This window comes from Camelus bactrianus, chromosome 2, assembly GCF_048773025.1.
Source record: "Camelus bactrianus isolate YW-2024 breed Bactrian camel chromosome 2, ASM4877302v1, whole genome shotgun sequence".
NCBI classification, from domain to species: Eukaryota; Metazoa; Chordata; class Mammalia; order Artiodactyla; family Camelidae; genus Camelus; species Camelus bactrianus.
The window spans coordinates 15,460,813-15,474,705 of NC_133540.1; the positions used below are offsets into that span (position 1 = coordinate 15,460,813).

Below are 13,893 nucleotides of genomic sequence, written 5' to 3' on the forward strand. Positions count from 1 at the left end.
TGTTCATATATTGTACAAAGATATATACACAATCAGTGTGGATAAGGAAAGGAATGGACATTTACTGAAAATCTACTGCACATCCAGTTTTTTACAAGCATATCCTGGAATATAAGCTCTATGATCCAGGGGTCCCCCAACTGCATTTTCACTGCTGAGTCCCTTAGTAATCTTCTACCAAGGCACCAGCATAGAACCACGCGATCAGTATTTTCGGTATAAATGAGGGAATTAGCTCATTCAATTCTAAAACAAAAATCCTAAAGTAAATACTGAACTTATTTACAGATAAAGAAAATTGGGCACAAACAAGTACAGTTTCTTCCCCAAGTTCACAAAGCTAATAACTGGTAAAGGCAAGATTTGAACTCGTCTGTCTGATTCTAAAAACTAAGGTGGAAATCCCTTATGACTGGGGAGGGTCCAGCAGCACAGCCTATCACCCTATCTTTGTTCAGATCTAGCCTTAGACAGCTTGAGACAGCACCCCATTTCTATGGAACTTGAGGGCAAATGATAACAATAAGGGTTTTATATCCAGTAGTTTCTTAGGTATCATTTATATAAACGGTCAGCAGGACAGCAGAAAAACTCTGGGAAATATGAGTGGGTTCAGACCTTTTTGCTGATTAGAAACTCAGTCTATCAGGACAGAGTGACCTTCCTATGAGAGGCCACACGGACCTAAACTAAAGGCAGCTGAGCAATGAAAACTAGCAAGACCCTGGAACTCAAGCAAGGAGGATCCCTGCCATATCCCGCCCTGTTGCCCCTTCATCCACGTGGACACGAAGACAGAAGACCTAGGTTTTTGTCCAAGTTACACTATCATGAATTCTCACCCATAAAAAGTTATGACTCTATGCTGTCCTAAGTCCTTTCCAACTCAAATATGTTGACACCAATATCTCAGCAGAATGTCTATGTCTCCACATCCTCTCTTCTATAAGGAGAATAGTTCTATGGCCACAAAGCAGAAATCCAATTAAAAACACCATGCGCTAAGCAAGGTGTAAATCTGCGTAAGAGACTTTGCTCTCAAGCTCAGTGAATGAAAACTCAGAAAAATTGGTCCTTCTCCCTCAGCAAATGGGAGGTAGGCTGATTGTGTGTGTGGGTGGGTGTGCGTGTGTGTGTGTGTAAATCAAATACAATGACGTCTGGGATCTGTACAGATTTTTTTTAAGTTACTGTCATTTCATGAGGATGAGACACCCTTTAAAGTAATTTGAATCTAGTGTTCTGAGAGAGTCTCAGGATCTTTTGGTGGAGGAGGGGAAAGGAAAGGAGGAAAGAAGTAAATGAAGCAAAGGAGTAAGAATACTGCAAGGGAAAGGCAAGACATTAATTTTGTTCCTACTTGCATCACAAACAAATTACGGACTGGCATTGCCCCGATGTCCTGTCGAGCACTGAGTTGCAGATGAAGAGGTGACAGCCCATTTCTCACTGAGCTTGTGACTGTACGTGGAATCTTATAGAAACAAATCATTTATCCTGGTCAAACACTCTAGCAGCAGGCCGTAATTCTCCTATTTTGAGAGACAAGAAAATAGGAGTTCAAAGAGGGTAGATAACTTGACAAAAGTCAGAGGACCAGTAAACAAGAGAGGATGAATTCAAACTCAGATCTGAATGCAGAGTCTGATCTTCCCACTCCCAGGACTGGAAAATCCTTAACACAAAGACTCCCCAGCTTCCCTGCAGTGTTCCTGGCACCAAGCATTTCCCATGGCGATGGACTCCAGTTCTCACAGACACAGTGCTCTGTGCAGCCAATGAACTTGATCAGACCTTGATCATCTACCTGCCACGCCCACCAGGCTTCACCATAAAGGTAGGAAAGCTGGCTTTCAAGTGCATACAATGCCACCCCTGGTCTAATGTGGGCTCTTCTGCGGCTTCTCCAGCCTAAATGCAGCCATAAAAGTGCTCAGAGTTTGTACATGAGCCACACTACCTCTCTCCATCTGTCTCCACACCTATACTTCTTAGCTATGACCATTTTGATAATATTGGAAACAAATTTTTAAAAACACAAAAGAAAGGATCCTCGAACAATTACTTAATACTTACAATTTTAAATGATTTGTTACAAAGTGAGTATTTACAAACCGAATCTGCCTTCCTAGGTGTCAGTTTAAACAGTTAAAAAATATAATAGCCAAAAATTCTCCCTTACAAAATTAACAAAAACATCAACAATAATCTGGAATAAACTCACAATTAATGCCCATGTTGTACATGGAGAAAACTACAGGACTGTACTGAGGGGTAAATAAGAGGTGTGAATGTAGAGACATCAACATATTGCATGGAGGAAAACAGTTTTATAAATATGGAAGTTCTCCTAAAAATAATTCAAAACTTAATAAAAATCCCATGAATACACTTATCTGATTTTTTTTTAACTTGAACAATATATTTTAGAATTCTTCAGGAATAATAAAGTCATAATAATAGCCAAGAAAGTTTGGGATGGAAGAAAAGAACAAAAAAAAAATCGCACTGTCAGATAATAATTAATTTTTACAATATGTAAGATATAGCGCTGGAGTAAGGAAGTAAGATTGAGAGAAATAAAGCATGAGCTCAAAAAGAGACTCTAGTGTATATAAGTATTTTATACATGTGGGATTTCAAATCAAAGAGCAAAGTATGAATTCAATAATTGTCCTGGGACAATCAGAGAATCACCTGGAAAGAACAAATTCTATTCCTGTCATAATGACCACAAAAATAATTACAGATAGTGATGTAAATATTAAAATACTAATAACAGCAAATACAACTCTTTGCTCACATTAATTCAACTTCTCCTCACTATAACAAGTACTATTATCATCTCCATCTTAGACATTAAATAAACCTACATAAGAGATTTATACCATTATAAGAAACTATTTCTAAGAATAATAACAAAGATAAAACACAAAAGGAAGACATTTACTATCTTAAGAATATTTTGAGCCACAACAAAAATAAACCTACTGAACAAAATGAAACGAAAGAAATGACAAGGAAAAACTCTGTGATAGATGTTGATGAAGACAAGGGATTAATGTTCATAACATACAAAGAGCTGTCACAAAGCAAAAAGAAGCTTCCTCACTTAAATTTATGCAAAGGACAAAACGGATCATTCACTTTTCAAAAGTCAGATGGCTAATCAGTGAAAAATGCTCAATACCTCACTGGTCATCAAATGCAAACTAAAACAATGAAAAAGCACTTTTGCTCATCTTATTGGTAAATATTTTTAAAAGATATTGTAGCTAGTGTCCATCTGTGGGAGAAAAAACTGTGAGCGACCTTTTTGGAGGATGACATGTCAATGGATATGTAAACTCTGAAAAACGTGTGTACACAGTGATACAACCCCACTTCTAGGAATCGTTTCGTTTAGAAAAAAAATCAGTTCAAATAGATATACTGTTTACACTGGTGGGAAGAAAACCTGAAGTGAAATCATATCCAGCGATAGAGAATTGGTTACGTAAGTAATTCTACATTTCTCATTCCACACTGGAGAAGGAATTTCTAGTCACTTGAAAGTAGCCTGTGATGAAAGTAAATGTCACATCCAGGGACTAAATTTCCAGAAGACTTAACTAAAGGCATGCTCATACAAGATCACAGGAATGTCTGTTAAAGAAAGATGCCAGTCTAACATCCTTTCTGACAGTGGAAAATGGAGAAAAGTTAAGTGTCCACCATCAAGACAATAATGCGGTAAATCACGGTGATCTGTGGGCACTGAGGGGGCCAGCGTTTCCCCGTGGCCCAGGGCCTTGTCCACAGCACTCTCCCACCAAAGGTGTCCTTGCACAAGAGACCACACCTGCACATCAGGAGACCCCTCCACTCTATCTGAAAGGACCGGGTGAGTCTGGAGTGGGAGGACGTCTATGATATACCCCTGAGTGAATAAAGCAAGCTGCAGAAAACATATAGTATGGCCTTATTTTTCAAAAAAGAATATGTACACACATATACATAGATTTCTCGTATGTATGTATGTATGTATGTATGGGTATATATATATGTCATAGGCATAAAGGTCATGAAATATATACACCACATTGGCAACAGCTTTTACACTCAGGAAATAAGGGGAAGGGAGGTAGGGCTCTTTCGGTACCACCACAGGTCTCTTTTCAGTATTTCAGTTAAGTACACTTGGAATTTAAAATTTTATTTAAGTCCGAAGTAAAATGGACGATGCCTCCACAAGACATAATGCTATACTGGTCATTAAAAATCATGCCAGGGGAGATAGAATATTGTAGAGAAACATGTAATAAGCCAAATGGAAAATGGAGGTCTCCACACAGTAAACAGGCACAGAGTGCTCACTGGTTTTTATGACAGAGCTGATACACACTGATGAAAAGAACAGAAAGTAGATGTTAAAGTGTTAATTATTATTTATGACTAGTGGGACCTGGATAGCCGTTTTTGTCCCTTTTTTCAGACTTATTGCATTAAATATACATTATTTTTCATCTGAAAAAAGCATTTTTAGATGTGTAGTACCACACATTGGAGAATAATACACGAGTACTTACAGAAACAAATAACTAGGAGACACTGCAGCAGCACCACACAATGTAGAACGGGCGATCCTGATTAAAACCACGCAGTTACATAAGGACCCACAAAGTGAGAGCACCTGCTGTAACAGGGCGTGGCCCCCTTCTATTTGTCACCTGTGTCTTCAGGGCTGAGGCAGTTCTGAGCATGGCCAGTGTCAGTGTTGGTGTCTGGATGGATGCCACTGGATATGAGGGCACCTGCAAGCCGAGAGGAATAACAGAAATCATCCTCTGCCTTTTCTGTCTTGTTTCTTTGTTACTTTAAAAGAGAGGCATAAATAAGATAAACTGTGTATCTTCCCTACTGAAATTTCAGTAATGAAACCGTTTTCAAAGTGTTCACAACTTATATTCTGCCTATAACAGACTTTTCATCAAAGCTTCATATTTATTAAATGTTAATTAACTCAGTTAATTAACTCCCTGTTGAAACATTCTACTATAGAACATGAAATGCACTATGTGAAAGGACCACTCCTGCAGTGACTAGCTTGGCTGTCTTGACGGCAGTGCAGTCAGCCCCCAACATCCCGTGGCTCTGAGCTCCTGATGCTGCTAAGAGAGCACGCTGCCGCCTCAGATGGAGAGAAAGTGTGAAAGCATTTCCTGAAATCTAAAGCACTGACAAAACATAACTGACAAATCCCAGGCTCCTTTGAAGCTGTCATTTTCGGTTTCTGGCCAACCCCAGTCAATGAGCAGAACCACCTCATTCCCGAGCAATGGCACTACTTGGTAAGGAGTTCTGGAGAAATTTCCAGGTATAGAATGTAACCAACTATACGTAGAACTCTGACAAAAGAAACAATGCAATACCCTGATTTTGGAAGACACTCAAAATATTCTCCTAAGCCTTTGTAGCTGGAAAGGCTGGGCTTCTCCTGAGCCACTTATTTATTTCACAGCCAGTGAGCATCTCCCACAAACCCTGTTAACCTGTGTCTGCTGGGAGCCTCAGGCACACTCTTGCTGTCGATCTTATAAGTCACAGGGCAGAGGTGTGTGTCTCACGGCTGCAACCCTCACACAGGCTCGCCTCCTAGCCTCACAGTTTGAACTTGGCCCTATTTTCTAACCTGTTTATTTGGTATCTGTTCTTCTGTAAGCTGCCTGAAATGCTTTTTGAAACAAGTCAGAAGAATGAGTGGGTAGATAAATGGACAGATGGGCAGGTGAGAGATGGGCAGACCGAAAGAGAGACTCCAAGGAAAGGGGAACAAATAAAATTTCCTGTGCAAAACCCTCTTGTAGTCAGGGAAGAAAACCACCACGGAGAAGAGTGAAGAGGCAGGTAGGTTAGGACTTTTTCCTGGATTCCATGAAAAGTCACACCAAGAGATGAGAGAGTATAACTATAAATAATAAAAGGAAAAAAGCACACATGCTTGAAAAATATATCTACAATATGTACTTTCTAAAGAATAGATTCAAATTAGCAGGGCCCAATACCACAATCCTTGGGTATTTACAGAAATGAGAATCCCATCTCCAAACCACAAGGCATCCCTTTGGAGCACTGAGAGTCTACACGGGGCAGTCATAAAGCCATCACCGCAAAATTTATGCTATCCTGCACTTACGAGGAATGAGCAGTTGTGCACGCGTGACAGTTACACCCCACAGCACCTCTAAGGGGGAGGGAAGCCTAGCGAGCCCCATCTCTGCAGGACAGAAAACCAGTCCTGGAGAGCCTAAGCCAACCTACCAGTTCTCCATTTCACAGGACTGGTCACTCCAGAGCAGGACTCGAACTCGGACACACGTCTGTAAGCACGATATTATCATGCTTTGTGTGATTTTTGTGTGTATAATACATTTGTTTCTGGCATGAAAGGATATTTAATAAATAATTGATTGTCTTGTCTATCTCATTAGCTCACAATCAATCTTTATACTGTTGAATTGTACTCTTTTCCTCTGGAGAACAGAACGGAAAGAGCGGGGGTCAGAATGAGGTGGAGCTCCATTCTTTATCTGGTATCTCATCTCATCCAAGTCCCCAACCAGGGAGAAGGAGCCAATGTTCTCTTCATCTTTTAAAGAGAGGGCTCCACTGATGATGACTTACTCAACCCAAAAACCAAGGCTGGGGGAAGGGCACATGTAGCAACCAGAGCATTATCAGATGTAGGAAAGTGAAAAGAGCTCACGGGAGGGCTCAGGGGGTCAGCCTGATTTAATTTCAATCGATAAAAAATACCACACTGTAAAAATACTAGCATGCAATATATTTGTTCTTTCTTGATAAGTTTCCAAAGCCCACATGTAACATTATCGTGAACCAGTGAAAGGAAGAGTCTACAGATAGGGAAAATCAATGCCACAGGCAGGCTGAAACCCAGGCTGGAGTTTAGGAAGAGAAAGGGCCTAGTTAAGAATTGGGGAAAGGCTGGAGGAAAAAATCACAAGGACTCTCAAGCATCATCCTACAATCATATAATCATTCATTCAAGAGAGAGTTACTGAGATCCTATTTTGTGCAATGTTGTACACAAGGCAAAGCAAGAGCGCAGCGACCATGTTGGCAGCAACGGGAGGGGCTAAAATACACTTCTGATCCCGGTACCTTGCACAATTGTCCTCAGTATAAAGGCAAAGAAAAAAAGTAAAATAATATTCTGTAAACTCAAAGCATTGCTGAAAAAAAATTAAAGAAGACCTAAATACCTGGACAGACACGCCACGTACATTCCTGGATCAGAAGACAGTGCTCTTGGAATGGCAGTGTTCCCCAGAGTGATCCGTATATTCTACGTGGTCTCAATCACAATCCCAGCGGGCTCCTCTGCAAAAACTGATTAGCTGCTGTTATAATTCATATGGGAATTCGAGGGTCTCAGTAACCAAAACGATCTTGAAAAAGAAGAACAAAATTAGAGGACTTGTAATTCTCAATTTGAAATTTTACAACTGTATTTCTAGGTGAGATTAGAGGCCATTTTTAAGTTATTACTGTGTTTATCCTTATTTTCTAAATTCTCTAGAATGAATATAATTGTTATAATAAGGAAAATAAAAAGTAAGTTATCTTTAAAACATGCACACCGATTCATTCATTGGAAAAAAAGTATTTTAACTATAAAGAGGTAAACAAATATCTAGTGAAAAAGGACTACTTAAAAACAAGAGTGCATTTACATTTTTAAGAAATTGAAAACTGAAAAGCACAAACACATCAAGTTTCTAGGGAGACAAATACAACATATTAACACTTATTTTCAAAAATTCTAATTGAACAATGAAAACTCAAGAAATGGAAAATCGCGATTGACAGCCAAATGCAAACACATGGAGAGCAAAGGCCTAGAAATCACAGTTCCTTTAACTCTGCTACTACCTCAGTAGGGGAGGAAATTCCTCACTGAGGAGACAGTGGAATCCCATGCATAAGACAGGATACACAGTACAAACTGCACTAGAATCTGGGGTGATTTTCTTAGAAGAATTCTAAAGTTAGAACATTGCTGAAAAACTATAAATACACTGACAGACAGATTAAAACACACAGTCATATATATTATATAGAAACATATGAAGTCTGCTCCCATGTTGCATAGAAATACAAACATATTTGTTCATTTATGGGCACTGATTACTTTTTCCCAGGTAGAATATTTCAACTAATACAAATAATCAATAATACACCCCTCTTGTCAAATCTAGTTGATAACTTACTCTGCTATGTAATCATAATATGCCTAAGATAGATCTAAAATAAGTGAAAAAGATCTTTGTATGGTTTCTTGAACTCTTCTCAACATTCCAAACTTAATTTTAAAATAGATCTGAGCAGTATTTCTATATTATCTTTTCCCTCGTGAAATGACCAATACAGTATGTTGTCAAAATTCTGTCCTTACAATTATTCACGAACACCGTATCCTCACAAAACTGCTGGACAGCAAGTCACTATCCAGACACTGTGACCAAACAAACGAAACACAAGGAAGACAGTGACCCTATTCTGGAGGGCTTACCGTCTGCGTCAACACCGGGGTTTTTATTTGATTGGTTTGATTGGATAGCAAAATAAAATCAATCAATTATTTTCTTCTCTGAGCATTCTGTAAGTCATGACTCTTTTCAGTGTCATGAGCAGGAAAGACTTAAGCATGACTTGATTAGGTCAAATAGCAACAATGATCACCGGAGAGTGAGTAATAAAGAAGTTAACTGATAGCAATTCTTCTGCCTACATGAGACCTAAAATAAACCTACACTGATATCCGAAAGGAAAATGAGGAGATGAGGTTCCCAATGAGAAAACAAACAAACAAGAAACCAAAACAGGAAAGACTTTTTCATTAACGATTCCAGGCAGTAGTGAAGCATGGTGGTGAAGAGCACAGATGCTTGGGGACAATCATGAGGCTCTGAACTCCCACAGCACTGGGTAGCTTTGACACTCATAAGTCAGTGAAATTTTCTGCATCTCAGCCTCCTATCCATAGACTGGGGATAACAACAGCACCCGTCTCCTAGGACGGTCCTAAAAATTAAGATATTTTATATGTAAATTTTAAATAAAATACCTCAGATTTTAAATATTGCCCCAAAAGCACAAGGAAAAAAGAAAACAGAGATAAATTTGAGTTCATCAAATTTAAAACTTTGCTTCAAAGGACACCATCCAGAAAGTGAAAAAAACAACACTCAGGAGAAAATATTTTCAAATAATTTATCTGATTAGGAATTTGTATCTCCAAATAAAAAAGAGCTCCTACAATTCAACAAAAAAGACAACTAAATTAAAAAATGAATAAAGGATCCGAAACGGTATTTTTCAAGGAAAATATACAAATGGCCAATAAGCACAATGAAATGATGTTCAAAATCATTAGCTGTAAGGGAAATCATGTCAAAACTACTAGGAGAAACCGCTTCACACTCACTACATTAGGTTATAATTAAAAAAAGAATAACAAGAACTAATGAGGACACACAGGAATCAGAGATAGCAGCCCTTGCTGGTGAGATGTAACGCTGCGTGGCTACTTTGGAAAACAGCCTGGCAGGACCTCAGAGAGTTGAACAGTTGGTTTCTGAATGACCCAGCAATTCTGCTTTGTGGGCACACACGTAAGAGAACTGAAAACAAATGTCCACATAAAAACTCCTACAGGAATGTTCACGGTGACATTATTCATCACAGCCAAAAAGAAGAAACAACCAAAATGCCTATCACCTGATGAATGGGTAAACAGAGGGGCCCAGCCATACAGTGGAATATTATTCAGCAATAGCAAAGCATGGAGTACTGACCCAGGCAACAACATGGACAAACATTGAAAACGTTACTCAGTGTGAAAGAAGTCAGTCACAATAGACGGTTCCATTTACATGAATTGACTCGATTTACATGAAATGTCCAGCACAGGCAAATCCACAGAGAGAGAAGAGTGGCTCCCTGGGGCTGGGGGACGATGGGGAAGATGGGAATGAGTGCTTATGCATATGGGGTTTCCTGTTAGGAAGATGAAAATATTCTAAGATTGACTGGGATGCACAATTCTTGGCATAGAGTAAAAACCGGTGTAAATATTAATGGGTGAATTGTATTAAAACTGTTAAGAACAAAAGCACCTCGGGCCAGTACCTTCCCACAGTAGATGCAAATTGCTAACTTTTATTACAGGAAGAAGAAACTGCCCTCAGCATGAAAGCAGGAGATCAGCAAATGTGAGTTAACCAAAATTGGACAAGAGCAGTTCACTTGAAACAGTTGCTGAGTGTATACGAAATATTCAGAATGAAGAAAATCAGTTTGACATCAAGATGAAGCATTCTGCTTCAAATGCAGATCAAGGATTCGGCAAGCCCACCTGCTAGAAATAACCAGAGAAGAAACCTGGTTCTTAAAACAAGCACCACATCCAACAAGGAAATGGTGGTGAGGAAAGCAGTCAGCCAAAAAACTGGAACAGTTTGCTGCAAATAATTTCTCCACTGAAATTTCAAAATTAAATGAAAGTGATGCAATGCTGCGCTGCCCTCACGTGAATGGGCTTCCTCCGGTGCTCGACAGTTCTGTAACCCCGAATGAGAGACTCAGGAGAATCAGCATGGCTCCTGGGAGTCCCCAGGTGACTGCCCACCAGCACGCAGACCACCATCACATCTGCCAGGGTTGAATTGCAGAGAAGAGACCAACTTCTGAAAGGCACAGGAAATTTTGGCAAGGGAAAAAATAGCTGCAGTCAGTCCTGGGACAGAGGCCCTGACAGCAGAGGCCAGAAGGCTGCAGGTGAACTGGAGTGGCCCTGGGGAAGGAAGGGACCACAAGGGAGCAGATCTCAATTCTCTTCTCTCTCTCCCTTCGGTAGGAGAGATAAAGCCTGCATCATTCTCACCTGGAACTGTGGGTTATGGCTGGCAGAAGTCGTACCGACACGGAATGATTATTCAAGTCTCTGTGGGAAAAGTCCAGAAAAAGAGAAGGAGTAGGGAGCCAACTCCACGAGCCTCTCAAATGCTCCTATATTTACTGTGTATAACGAAAGGAAAAAGTCATTAACAGTTGTGTGATAGTAAGTAGGAACTTGAGGAAAGACGGGAGGAGACAGAGATTGTAGAATCCAAAAAGAGTACAAAGACTTAGTGTATCTTTAGGGAAGTCATGGGGTGAGGGAAATAAGATACATTCTTTAGATATGTGAATTACAAAGCAGACCACGAGACCAGCCAGGTCCTTGTTTTGGGGATAATAGAATATCTAAAAGCACACAAGCCCAGCTTTTATAGCTGAGGGCCTGGGTCCTTGCTTTGAAATGAGCAGAGTGCTATCTAAAGCATCAACTATGCAAGCAAAGCATTGTCTCTGCTTTTTAAGGCAAGGAGACAGGAGTGAGGATGCACAGGCTCCTGCTTGCAAAGCAGTTACTAAGCACACATTTTTCTTCTGAACATTGACAGGCGGCTGGGGTCTGTTACAATTTGTTAACCTAATCTTGGGCTCCCACATGTAACCATTATGGAACCATTATGGAGGACACCCTAGGATAACAAATCCTAGCCGTGGGTCTTTTCCTGCCACCTTCAGACACTCTAGCAGGATCTAGACACATCCCTGAATAACGATCCCACAGAACCACCCAGACTCTTAACTCCTGGCGCTTGAAACTTAATTTTAGCTCTACACAACTTAACAAAGAAAAGTTTCAGAAATAGAAGATATTACATTCTTTTATATCTCATCATATGAACTAATTTTTCTGATTACTCTAAGCTGCTTCTAATTGGCAAAGCACCTAATTCTGCAGGTGAATTCAGTACTTTCCATTGGGCATAACTTGCCAGTTTGAGCTCGCTGAATTCTATTGGTCAAATACTGATACACTTAATTGATTTCATTGTTCATCAGTTTCAGCCGGGACGAGAGGGAGTGTCACTCTGTTCCTCAGCCCACACTCAACTCTTTTCTCATCAGCAACTCAGGCCTCCTGAAAATAAAACAAAGAATTTGTTTTCCTTCTACGCTTTCCACAAACCCAACAGGAAACATCAGCCTGGAGAAAGAATTCAACAAAAATCTTCAAACAAAAATCTATAAAACCTGAAGCAACTCCATCTCCGAATCATGATACACAATGACATGAAAGTAAGTGTGTCAAGCACAAAGCATGCGTGAGCCTGACCACCTCATTTCTATTCTTCAAAGGAAGGAAGGTTTTCATATTTTTTATTATCACTCTTTCTCATTGCTTCTGATTAAGCCAAAAATTAGTTTATGAAATAATTAAGCACTACAATAACAGATTTTTGTTGTATCAATTATAGAAGGCATTCAGAGGGGATAGGAAAACCCACCTTTGTAAAAAATGTAAAATTTCTTCCCCTGTTAAAAACACGTATACAAAATGCAACAGAGAATTCAAATTCTTGCGGAGAGGAGCAAAAGCCACAGAATCAAAGCAAAGTCATTACTATGAGTCAATTCAAAATTCACTAGACAAGCATGCTCAAAGCATTCAAAGAATTTTAAAGGCACACTACAAACCATTCGCTTAATGATCTGCAGGCTAGAGGAAGAATTTCCCTCTTTAACAGACAACAGAAATCAAAAGGGTGCCCCTCCAAACAAAGACGAAAGATCAATCAGGTTTTTAACAGTTCTGATAAATCAGCATGTTCTAAAGAACAAAATTCAGAAATTTTAAACATTCATTCAAACCACAATGAAACAAGCACTTAAAAAAAAAGAAAAAAACCCCAAAGAAACTAAGCACATTGATCATGCACTTGGATCAATGAGAACGTCTTTTACCCTTCGAAGAAAGAACAGGCTATAGCCTTTTACTTGAAAATTAACACTACTTTAAAGATAACTCCTAAAACGGATTTCATCATTCATGTTGCCTTGAAAACTCTGAGGCACTTGTATCTGATCAGAAAAGCAATTCTGAGTAATAGTATGTTACAATTCAGCGCCAGTTTGCTTTAGAAGAAAAAAGAAAAGCTACTGTTCCTCAAATCCTGCACAGAGTGTGAAGTGCCTCCCGGCCTCTTTCTCCTCCCGTTTTCTAAGCTCATGCTCCCCAACCCTTCTGAAACAAGTATGACAACCTCTTATTTCCAATATGCCAAATAACAAAAGAATATCAATTTATTTGTGTAAATATATGCCTACATCTTGAAATGGAGGAGGAAGGTATCAGAGGGCTACATGGAACTTATTTCTACCTTCCTGAAATCACACACAAACACGTTCACACAGACACAAACACATACACACTGAATTACTGAGCACTTCACAAGCTTAGTAATTCCAACTTCTAGAAGATAACTTTGCAGTTAGTTTAAAATACAAAACTGTCAAGTTTTGAAAGACTTGATCATCTGCTAAATCATCCAAATATCAACGAGACCCAATTTGCCTTCTCTGTAGAATGTAATTTCCCATGATGTCAAAGCAGACCATAAGAAGTACTGGATCCAAGACTCGTGTTTATCACTAGCTATTATCGTTTTTAAACAAGTAAACAGTTTCAGAAATGTATGTCCCAACATTTACTCTTATTGAAATAGCATATGTATTCAATTGTCTATACAGAAAATAGGTCCCATGATGGTGTTTAAGAGCTATTTTGTGTATTGCAATATTTATTTTTAAGTGAAGACAAGGAGGGTGGGTATTACTCAGTTGTAGAGCACTTGCTTCCCATGCACAATGTGCTGGCTTCAATCCCCAGTAATCCCCCCCCCAAAAATGTGCTTATTTAAAAATAAGAAAAAAGTTATAAAAAAATGCAGACTAAAAACCACTGCAATGTAGAAGCCAGAACTATAAAAAAACATGTGT

At 39.3% G+C, this 13,893-nt stretch overlaps 1 protein-coding gene across 12 annotated transcripts in view; it reads right to left on the bottom strand.

Moving 5' to 3' along the window:
- LOC141579552 (trafficking protein particle complex subunit 9-like) overlaps positions 1-13,893 on the bottom strand; it is a 166,686-nt gene that overhangs the window by 23,359 nt on the left and 129,434 nt on the right. For 11 of the 12 annotated variants that reach the window (XM_074376117.1, XM_074376109.1, XM_074376084.1 and 8 more), the window contains 5 exons: positions 11,843-12,034; positions 10,946-11,079; positions 7,263-7,448; positions 4,569-4,793; positions 1,361-1,532 (listed from right to left, as the gene is read on the bottom strand). The gene's annotated coding sequence lies outside the window, so the exon portion shown is untranslated. The remainder of the gene's footprint in view (positions 1-1,360; positions 1,533-4,568; positions 4,794-7,262; positions 7,449-10,945; positions 11,080-11,842; positions 12,035-13,893) is intronic. The other variant, XM_074376095.1, reaches the window with a different exon arrangement.